General features: G+C 46.2%; 1 protein-coding gene and 1 pseudogene across 1 annotated transcript in view; one reads left to right on the forward strand and one right to left on the reverse strand.

Moving 5' to 3' along the window:
• The window catches only part of Dlg2 (discs large MAGUK scaffold protein 2), a 1,516,571-nt gene that overhangs the window by 248,975 nt on the left and 1,256,982 nt on the right, over nucleotides 1–10,614 (reverse strand). The window lies entirely within an intron of this gene.
• LOC105742376 overlaps nucleotides 5,702–10,614 on the forward strand; it is a 34,478-nt pseudogene continuing 29,565 nt past the window's right edge.

Genomic DNA, 10,614 nt, shown 5'->3' on the forward strand with positions numbered 1-10,614 from the left:
CTCAAGCCATTGTGCTTGCCGGACGAACACTTATTCAACTGAGCTATCTCCCCAGCCCCAACTATTCACTTTCATTAGAGTGAGTCTGTCTGTCTGCCTGTCTGTCTGTCTGTCTGTCTGTCTGTCTGTCTGTCTCTCTCTCTCTCTCTCTCTCTCTCTCTCTGTAAGCCATTAAAAAATTTACAGATTCTCTGGCAATGAATTCCCTTTCTGAAAAACAAAAAACAACAAAAGCATAAAATTATAGACTCTAAAACTTAACAAAACTTGTAACAGGGCTCTTGGAAAATAGGTCTAATGGTTGAAGAGTATTGAAAAATACATTTGCAGGCACTGTACAAACCAAAACTTTGCAACTTGAAATTCTTAAAAAGTCAACAAAAGTTTCCCTCAAAAACCCAGCTAGGAATATTTATCACGTTCCTGTTCTATGTCAGGGGTTGCTCTCGGTGCCCCGGATGTCGAGGTGGCTGCCTCTGGTAGAGGAGGCCGTGCATTCTTCTTGGAGGACACATGAAAGAGGTGGCTGGGGACACTTGGCAGAGACACCAGAGAGGGAATCCAAGAGCGTGATTCATTTCTCAGTCTGGAATCTCTCCTTCCCACCTTCTCTTCTTCACCCTCTCCCCACCTCCACTTCCACCATTCCCTGGAAAGCAGAGCCTAATGCAGGGTCATTTAGGCGAAGTTCACATGATAGGTTGTTTTGAAAGGTGATTCCAGAAAACAGGAGGAAGAGAGGAGCAGGGAGAGTGAACAGGAAGAAGGCAACGCTCACTGCAGCAGACCCTGGGCATCTGCTGTGCAGAACCTTCCTGGGAGCCGCTCCTAGCACTTCAGAACTTTCGATCCAAGGGATGAGGTGCAGCGCGTCTGTCCTCCGGCCCCCTCCCCCGCCTACTGTGGAGAGAAGCCACACAGTGTGCCAACTCCCTTGCACTTCCAGTTTTCTGCATACCAGAGTGGTGAGTGGCCTCCTGGGGAGACAGCAGCAAGAGGTGTGGCAGCTGGCGCTGGGTGTCAGGTTCTTCCTGTGTGAAGCTGACAGCTGCAGCAGCACTTGAGTTCACTTGTGAGACTGAATGTTTTTGATCCTTTGTTGGTTTGTTGGTTGGTTGGTTCTGAGGTTACATCATTTTGTAGCTCAGGCTGCCCCTGAACTCCCTTTGCAGCCCAGGCTGGCCTCCACTTCATGAAATCCCCCTGCCTTGGGCTCCTAAGTGCTGGGACACAGATGTGTACCACCACATCTAGCTGTAAGACTGAATGCAAGAAGTGACACCACCTCTCAGTCATAGGAGGTCAGGCTAACCACAGTATTAACAGCAATAATAAAGTCTCTTGTGTTTGTGGATTGGTTGGTTTAGTGTTCTGAGACAGAGTCTCACTGTATAGTTCAGACTGGCCTTGAGCTCGCTGTGTACTCACTAAGTGCAAGGGGGTTGGCTCATCACGTGGCCACTCTCCAGCAGGCTGGGGGAGGGGGCCAGAGGTAGAAGCGCTGCACCTCATCCCCTGGATAGACAGTTCTGAAGTGTTCCACGCGGCTCCTCGGAAGGCCCCGGAGGCAGGGGATCCCCACAGCCCGCTGCAGTGAAGGGCTCAAAGACATTCTGCGTACGCTACATTGCTTCATCCTTACAGTCAACTCATAATGCAGTTTATAGTTTCACTTCAATTTCAGGGATGAGTAAATAGCTTCCCAGAACCTAATTGGTGTATCTGAGGTCATCCGTTAGTCTGAGCCCAGAACACCGCCTCTCCGTACCCTGGAAGGGTACAGAGTCCTCATTAATGGGAAGCAGGGTAGGAGTCAGCTGCCCCTGGGAGTGCATGTCTCTCTAACTGCATGTGAGCAGCGCAGGAACTGATGGCAGGAGCTGTGCTGCCCAGACCTATCTCCTTCAGGACAAGGGCGTAGCGTGTGTCACGGAGACCCATGCATCTGCTCCTCCAGGGAGTTAGTGTTTCTTGAGAGCAGGAATCACGTCTAATCATCTTTCTATCCCAGCACTGAACACATGGTTCACTTTTTGTTGATCCTCATGGAATGGAATTTTCCAGAAGGCAGAACATAGTGCTTAAGCGTGCTGACTGTCTGATGGGCCTGGGTTAGAGAGATTAACTGCTGAACCTACTAGTTATACATTCTTGACGGAACTCCATAATAACCATTCTAAGCCAAGGGTTCCTCAATGGGAAAATGGCACGATACTAACTATATTTTATCACAGGGATGTTGTAAAGATTTTGTGGTACATACAAAAGCATCCCTAGCCAGGCATGGTAGTGCCTGCTTATAATCCTAGCACTTGAGAGGCTGTGGTAGGAGGATCGCCATGAGTTTGAGGCCAGCCTGAGTACTTGGTGAACTCAGGGCCAGCCTGAACTATATAGTGAGACCCTGCCTCAAAACACTAAACCAACACAACAGACCTCAGTATCAGTACCTGGCATAGAGCAACACATAACCAAAATAGCTACGATAACTATTGTTATTTTTGTAAATTCTACACTCTCAGCATTTACACTATAGATGAAGTTCTTCCGAGACCTTTGTATCGTCCTCTGCGGCACAGATGGGAAAACCTCTGGGACACAAAGCACGTGGAGGGATCTGGCACTGAGCTGCTGGATGTTAGATGAACCAGTGCTCATGTACTTTCGAGAGTCATCACAGGCCTGCATGCTGCGAATGAAGAAATATGTAATCAATCGCTACCTAATGGCAGACAGGAAACATCAGCGACCCAGGTTCTGACTGTAAACAAAGAAGAGAAGCAGTTATGCAATTTATGGAAGATCTGAAGCCATACAAAAAAAATCCAGCGATTTGGAGGTTTTCTTTCCAGATAATTTGATCACAAATTTCTTGGCCATAAGTACCCCAAATTAAATACAACTTGGGTTCCATCATCAAAAGTGGCTTACTTTGCTTTTCCTTCTTTCTTCTTCTAAGTATTTTGTTGTTCAGGCCAGATTTCATGTGTAGTCCAGTCCAGGCTGGCCTTGGACTCGAGTCTGGCCTTAGACTCGTAGCAATCCTTTTACGCTAGCTTCTTAGGTACTAGGATTACAGGCCTGCACTACCACCCAGTTTTTGTTATTGTTGCTGTTTTTAATCACAGAATTATAGATTGCCTTAAAGTGCGTGCTTAGCTAATACTATTTTGATTATAATGGAAGGTTAGATTGTGAAAATTTGTTTTAGAGCTACTATTTGATGGGATGTAGAATCCAGATTCTGATGAAAACACTGAGTGGCGCATGGCCTATGCCCAGGGCTCTGTGGGCATGGTGGGCATTCTCTTTGGCCCATGACAGAAAGACCTGGTTGGGATCCCAGCTCTGTCACTCACTTGCTGACTACTGCTGCGTAAATTATGTTCTATGCCTAATACATGAGGACACTGGAGCCGTTTCCCTGACCTCCCTTAATGACTTACTATAGCAGAACCAGAACACTCGTCCTGGGATCTACACTCAAGCACTGGTAGTCCCTTCCCTTTGTAAGATCAGAGCTGAGTTCGAGCTTAGTGGAGAAGCTGCCCGACAATATTCACTCTCTTTGCCTCCCACTCCAACCTACATCAAACAATTCTTCAAGAAAGAATTTTTCTAAGAGAAGAAACAAATTCTCAATTCAGAATACCTATGACCACATTTTCCAAACACTTTTTTAGAAAGATCACTCATTAAGAAGCAAACCACACTGGAAAGTTCCGCTTAACCTCAGCCTGTTTTCTGCCCAGCTGATCCAGGCAGACTTTCCAATCACACTGGCTGGAAGATGAATATAGTGTTTTGCTTGGCATCAGCACAATTACTACCCTGGAGCTGGCAAGCTTCTTGAGTGTGCACAAAATGCTTAGTAGCTCACTGGCAAGGTAGGAGTTTCATTTGACCTTCTGAGCATCTGCAGGTTTTGTTTGCAACAGAGAACCTTCCTTAGGTTACATAACTATCTTAGCTTCTGCTGTACATGGTGAACTCTGACTCTTGAAATTAAATTGATATGGGTCCTTAGGAGCAGAGCTGTTATAGCTGGATTTGATTTCCTCCAAATCAAATGAAGGAATGTGAGAATGCATGGAATTTGTCAATGGTTCTTGACTTCCCTAGATACGTGGAAAAAGCAAGAAAGTTCTAAGCACGAGTAGGTAGTCACTGAAAGCATACATATGATCTCTAAAATTCCAGTCTTCTCAGTGTTACCCTTCTGCTGCCCCTGTAGCACTGGTTGGTCTGTTCCCTCTCACCAGCCCCAGCTGTGGGTGGGCATGTTGAGGTGAATTTTAAACAAAGGTGGAAGCAAGGGGGAAAAGGTAGCACAGTGAAAATCGGGCTCACAAAAGCAGATGAGAGAAGAACACAAGGTGAACACAGTCATGAACTGTTCTGTTCAACACACACAAAAACTGGATTCAATGTTCCCCAGCTTATGCGGTGCTTCCCAGCTACTCAAAGACACAGAAGCTAGTAATTTCAATACAACCTGAAAAGTGCCAAGATCTACGAGAAATATTAGGAACACAGAGGAGGGGAGGGGCATCAAAAGGGGAAAAAGAGTAATATACAGTTGACATAACATGGTTCTCTTTGCAGACATAGACGGCAGAATCAAAATTTATAATTGATACAAGGACACTTACATGGGCAATAGGACACTGGCTACACTCAGGGCTTAGTCTTATACCTACAGCTTTAGGCTCCAAACTTTATTTCAGTAGTGACAAGAACTTGACTGCATGTGGAGTTGGTTAATGTCAGTGTAGTCTAGAAGTAAAACTAAAACAAACCCAAGTAGTGAAAAATACAGTCTTAAACAGCAGTAATAAGTGCTAGTAACTACCACTTGTAGTACTACTCCACATCACTAATAGTTAGAGAACAGTAACTGTACGCTGAGGTCTGCGCTGGCCACCTAACATGGACCATGCCACGGAGCCTGTCTGCTCTGTGACAAAGCAAACTTGATGCCTAGGTTTGATGGTTCCCGCAGCACAGATTCGGCTGCCTGTCAGGCCAGGACCTATCTTGACAGCCGACTCTCACGACTTGTATTGCAATGGACATGCAAAGCACCACGTGCAATTCAAAATCAGATTCATATTCTTTCTTGTCTTATGCACAAATGGAGAATCAGACAGAGAAGGTAATTCACCGAGGGCCACAATATCACAGGTAAGTTGTTGAAAGGCATAGGGAATCTACACGGACTGGGGCTGCTGATACCAAGAGCCACCACTAAGGCTTGCACTGCGGAACGTCAGGTAATCAGCCTCCTAGAGTCTCTTGTATCATTTGCTGCAAAAGGAGGTCTTCCCAGGTAACAGGATGACGTCTGTGTGTGGTGACGTCAGATGAGTCATGGGACTGTCATCGTGCGGGCAGGCACCTCGCTACACATCAAGTTCAGCCTGTGGGAGTCCTGCAAGTTTCCTAGTGAATTTTATATTTATTCTGAAGTAATTGTATTTGACACTCAAGGCTGACTAATATCTCTGTGCAAGCGAGATAAATACCCAGCGAGCCAGCTTTCAGAGTTGCAGAGAGAGATACAGGCAGAAAAACATAATTAGACACTAAGATGAAGGTCACTGTGCAAATACCATGTCCAGACTCCAGGAGGGGCGGGTGTTCCCACTGCCTGCCTTTGTATGAGGACTTACTTGAGGCCTGGCTAATCTAAGAGTGCTCCATGGGTGGCGGCAGCAGCAGCAGCTGCCCTGAGAACTTCCCGGAACTGAAGAAACTCAAGCCCTCCCACGGGTAGGAATCAGAGTCCGTATCTGATAGGTTCCCTATGTACATAATTGGTCTGTACGTCATATTTGTGAAGCCCTGGTATAGAATAGCCACATTCTCGCTTTTAAGGATTTATGTAGCTCAGTGGTAGAGTACTTGCCTAGCATGGAGAAAGATCTTAGCTCAATCCTCAGCACTGCAAAAAGAAAGAAAAAAGATTTAATCTGGGTATACAGCGGTGCACACCTGCAATCCCAGCACTTGCGAGGCTGTGGCAGAAGGATTGTGAATTTAAGATGAGCCTGGGTTACACAGGAAGCTCAACACTAGCCTTTCTGACCCAGAGAGACGCTGTGTGGAAAACAGCATTGGTTATTAGATAATAAATACATAACTGAACTAACACGTTACAAGGAAAAGATAATTGGATATGGTAGATTATGTAGTTACACAATGTTTTTCCACTTTCATCTTTTAAAAGATGTTTCAAATCTTATCATTCATTTTCCAGAGAAGAGCTTTATCCAGTGAGAGTTAAAAGGGCTCACCTCCAGAAGAATCTGGCCCTATGTAGCCCAGCTCTAGATTCTGACATTATTCCAGTAAGTCTCACACCTCCCGAGGGAAGCGGACGGTTGCTCCAACTTGAACCAGTGAGGAGAAGCAGGACTTGAACCGAGGTTTGTAGAATGAATGAGGTTTGCAAAAGGCTCGGAATAGAGAAAAAGCAGAAAAAAGAGATACTTGGAGAAAAGCACAAGGAAGCATTTTTCAAGAGAAGGCTGAATAAAATATCACGTGAAGGGACGGCACGACATCTTTGCCTGATGAGCGGGCAGAGAAAGCGGTGCTGAGAGCTGCCTGAGGAAGGCCTGGGAACCGGGCCGGAGCGAGGGGCTACTGCACACCTCACAGAACAGTGGCATGAGGAATGTTTTCAGAATAGTCTAGTTTTGTTCACTAAGGTGTTTTTCTTTTAATAGACTTTAAAATGCAGGGAAAATGTGCTTTAAAATTGCAAAGTAACCAAATTCTAGGACCCGCTTTAGAAAACCCACAGCACCTGGCAGTTGCATGGCCTGTAGTCCTGCACCTGCTCCCCCTCCGTAGGCTGCAGCCCAGAAGGCCGACCTTGGTTTCTCAGCAGGTCATAGAGCATTTGCTAGAGCACTTGAGAATGTGAGAGGAGGTGAGAGGCTTGACGAGGAGGAACACAGATGTTCTCCGGGACGATTCATCTCTAGACTCCCAAGAACGTGGAATAAGTGCCACGGCTGGAGTGGGCCGGAAAACACACACTTCTAGGTCAGCCAGGCCCACTTTCCCTGAGGGTCACACAGCCAGAGCGACTTGATCCCTAAGCAATTCCTTATCAAAAGCAATGGTTGTTGTTAAAGAACAAGAAACGAAAATGCAACTACAAAAATAGTTTGAAATACCATTTTAATCCCACAAAGAGATTTTTTAAAAGAGAGGGAAAAGAAAGGGAAGGAAAAAGGAAACAGACAGGCACTAAGATGCAGTCAGGTGCACCAAAAAGACAGAAAGGCAGAAACAGAAGCTGTGGCGTGGAGATAATTTACTGACACCGACATTCTCTGGACATTAGCAGCAGCAGAATTCCGACATTTAATCCACTCCACTTCCAGGTGGCATTGCACAGAATGCCCGTCCAGCGCTCAGGGGGGTTCCTTTGTGCCCCATTAATATCTCTCTCTTCATCCATGAAGGTAGGTAGCTGTTGTAAAGCTGCTGAATACAATAAATTCCACGATAAAAGCTATCATTATAGGATCAGTTAATTCACCATGCCTGATTAAGGGCAACCTTAACTCTTTCCCTCTGGTTTCCATTTTAAGGGTCAAAACTCTTAATGAATTCTTGATATTTTGGCAAAGAATCCTCAAATTTATTGGCCCAGCATTGCTTCAGCTGGGTCAGTATTTCCAACATACATGTCCTACTAAATTAAATGTACAGAGGATGTGCTCTATTTGAAGTTTATTCTGTGAGTCATTGTATCACTGAGTATTCACTCAATCAACAGAACCTCAAAATATAAGTGCTGTCAAGTAATTAAAAAGGAGAGTCCTCAAACTAGGCATGGTGGCCCATGCCAGGGCTCTGGAGGCTGAGGCAGGAGGGCTGTTGTGACCACAAGGCCAGCTCAGCCTACATAGTGAGTTCAAGGCCAGTTTGAACTACATACCAACACTCTGTCTCGGAAACAAACAAAAGAAAAAGGAAACAACAACCACAAAGAGAGTCACTGTAATATTCAGAAGACCCTGGAAGCACTATGAGTTTAATCCTCACAGAACTACACACAGAAGAGGGCAGAGAGAGCACTCAGCGGAAGCCAAACCTTCCTTTCTGCTCCTTAGACCAAAGATCCCCACCGCCTTCCTTATTCTACTCCCTCTACCTTTTCTTTTCATGGCAAAGAGAAGAGACTTTTTTTTTTTAACTAATGGGAAGTTGATCCCACCACTTTCTTGCTTCAAACCCTTTACCTGGGCTTCACTGCTTCAGACTGAACATCAAACATGACCTAGAGGCCCTTCTGGGATCCGGCTCCTTCTCCAAATCCCGGGCTCACAGATGTGAGCTAAGCTTCAGCCTGCTCATCTACTTTCACTCCCCAGAGCACGCGGAAAGGTCCCTCTCACTGCTTTGCCGCTCACTGGTCCTTCTTCCCTCCTCCAGGGGCGGCCGACTGCACCTCCTCTCTGCCATCTCTCCTCCCAGGGAGCCTTCTCTGATCACCTCCCTAGCTGAGCAGAGTCCCTCCCTCCGCAGCTCAGAAGACTCCTGCAGTACTGATAACATAGCCAGACTTGAAGCTCCAGGTTGGAGGGCAGGCTTAATTTTTCTCCAGTGTCTAACATCATGCTCAGCACATAATTCAGCAGATACTCAACAGGGGTCTGCTGAGCACATTTTAAAACTTCAAAATTAGAGGCTCAATTTTTCCTCCCTTTTGGAGATGTTTTAATTCTCTGCAGAAGTACACATCAATAAATCCCCAAGCATAGATAGAGACAAGAGAAAGGAGACAGCAGAGTCATTAGAAATGACAGCAAGGAGCCAGCTGCCCCGCAGCACGGCCTGGGCCTGTGGCCAGGTCTCTAACCCGCAGGCCCTGGCTTTTCCTACCCAGTCGCTGGAATTCATACCAGCCGCTCAGATACACATTTCTAGAAAAACTTCAGGGTCCTGCAGTATTTTTACAAAGAACTGAAGATAATATCTAGAGTTTGATACACATCGTTTTAGACGTGCAGTCAGCCTGTTGTCTCTCTAGGTCCCACATAATTGGAGGCAGCCAATTTGGATGGAAAATATTAGGAAAAATAAAATGGCATCTATACTGGAGAAGTAAAGATTTTTTATATCACTAATCACTAAACAATAAGGTTTAATACTTTACATGGTATTTAGCTTTTATTACGCAGTATAAACAATCTAGAGATGATTTAGAAATATACAGGGGAACAATACGAAGGGCCCTCAGCAAACTATAGATGGATTCACCCAGTGACCCCACTACCCCACTTCTGCAGTGCAGCTGAAGGAACGAATGCATCTTGCACACCTGCGTGCTGGCTCTGGCTGCAGCGCTGTGACAGCACTCAAGCCACGGGGCCAACTCAGGAGCCTGCTAACAAGCAAGTGATGAGGAAAATCACACGCACCTGCACGGGCGTGGGCACACAGCTATCGTCCAGCCATAAAGAAGGATGGAGGACTGGCCAGATAGCTCAGCAGACTGGAGTGCCTGCTTAGACAGGCGCAGGGACGGGGTTCAATCCCCAGGCTGCCTTGCAGCCCCCTCCCCAGGCATGCTGAGACTGCAACTGGGACTGGCGTGGTGGCACACACCTGGAATCCCAGCGCTTGGGAGGCGGAAAGCAGGAAGATCACTAAGAGTCCGATCTGTGTAGTGAGACCCTGTAGACGCTATACTAAATACAGGAAAAAAAAGGATGAGATCCTGTCATTTGTATTAAAGGAGTAAAAGTGGAGGATGTTATGTTAACAGACATGTGGTCGGCACAGAGAGACGAGAGCCGCATGTTCTGTCTGATATCTGGAGGCTAACAGAAGGTGCCCTGGCTGTATATGTCCACCTGTTGAAATATCACACTCGTGTACAATTAGCACATGTTAAAACTAAAACAGCACATACACACAAGAGTAAATACATCAGTCTTATGAAAAGGCTGCCATTTCTTACAAGAGGCTTCAGCATCTGCGTATCTTGGTGTCCCTGAAAGGGAGCGAGCGTGGTGCAGCCCTGCGGGCATCAAGGAATGAACGGATTTTGTTTTAACATGAGAATGATACAATGCCTACAGTTTTGCTTGCAGAAACTGTTTTAAAACCTTTCGAATTGCTCTTCCCACTCTTTCTGTATCCCCCAAAGAGTGACCTCACTAATGTGGACTGTACTCATTGTGCAAACAGAGATCTGAACACGGGCCAGCCACGGTGGTGCACGCCTGCAATGCCAGCTACTTGAGAGGCCGAGGCAGGCAGAGAATTATAAGTTGAGGACAACATGACGCCTTCATGAGATCTCATCTCAAAAAGAATGACAAAAAAGCTAGGAATATGGTCAGCAAGATAGCTCAGCAGACTAAGCGCCTGCTCAGGGAAGTGTGTGTACTGGGGTTTGAGCCCCAGTCCTTCATGCAGTGCCGGCCCTATCCAAGGGGCGTGCTGAGCTAGCAACTGAGCCTGGGCGTGCTGGCTCACACCTGTAATCTCAGCACTGGGGAGGCTGAAAACAGGAGGATCACTCCAAGTTTAATCTGTGTAGTGAGACCTTGTACCAAATACATAAATGGAAAAAAAAAAAAAAGG

This window comes from Octodon degus, unplaced genomic scaffold (assembly GCF_000260255.1).
Source record: "Octodon degus isolate 3935 unplaced genomic scaffold, OctDeg1.0 scaffold00049, whole genome shotgun sequence".
NCBI lineage: Eukaryota > Metazoa > Chordata > Mammalia > Rodentia > Octodontidae > Octodon > Octodon degus.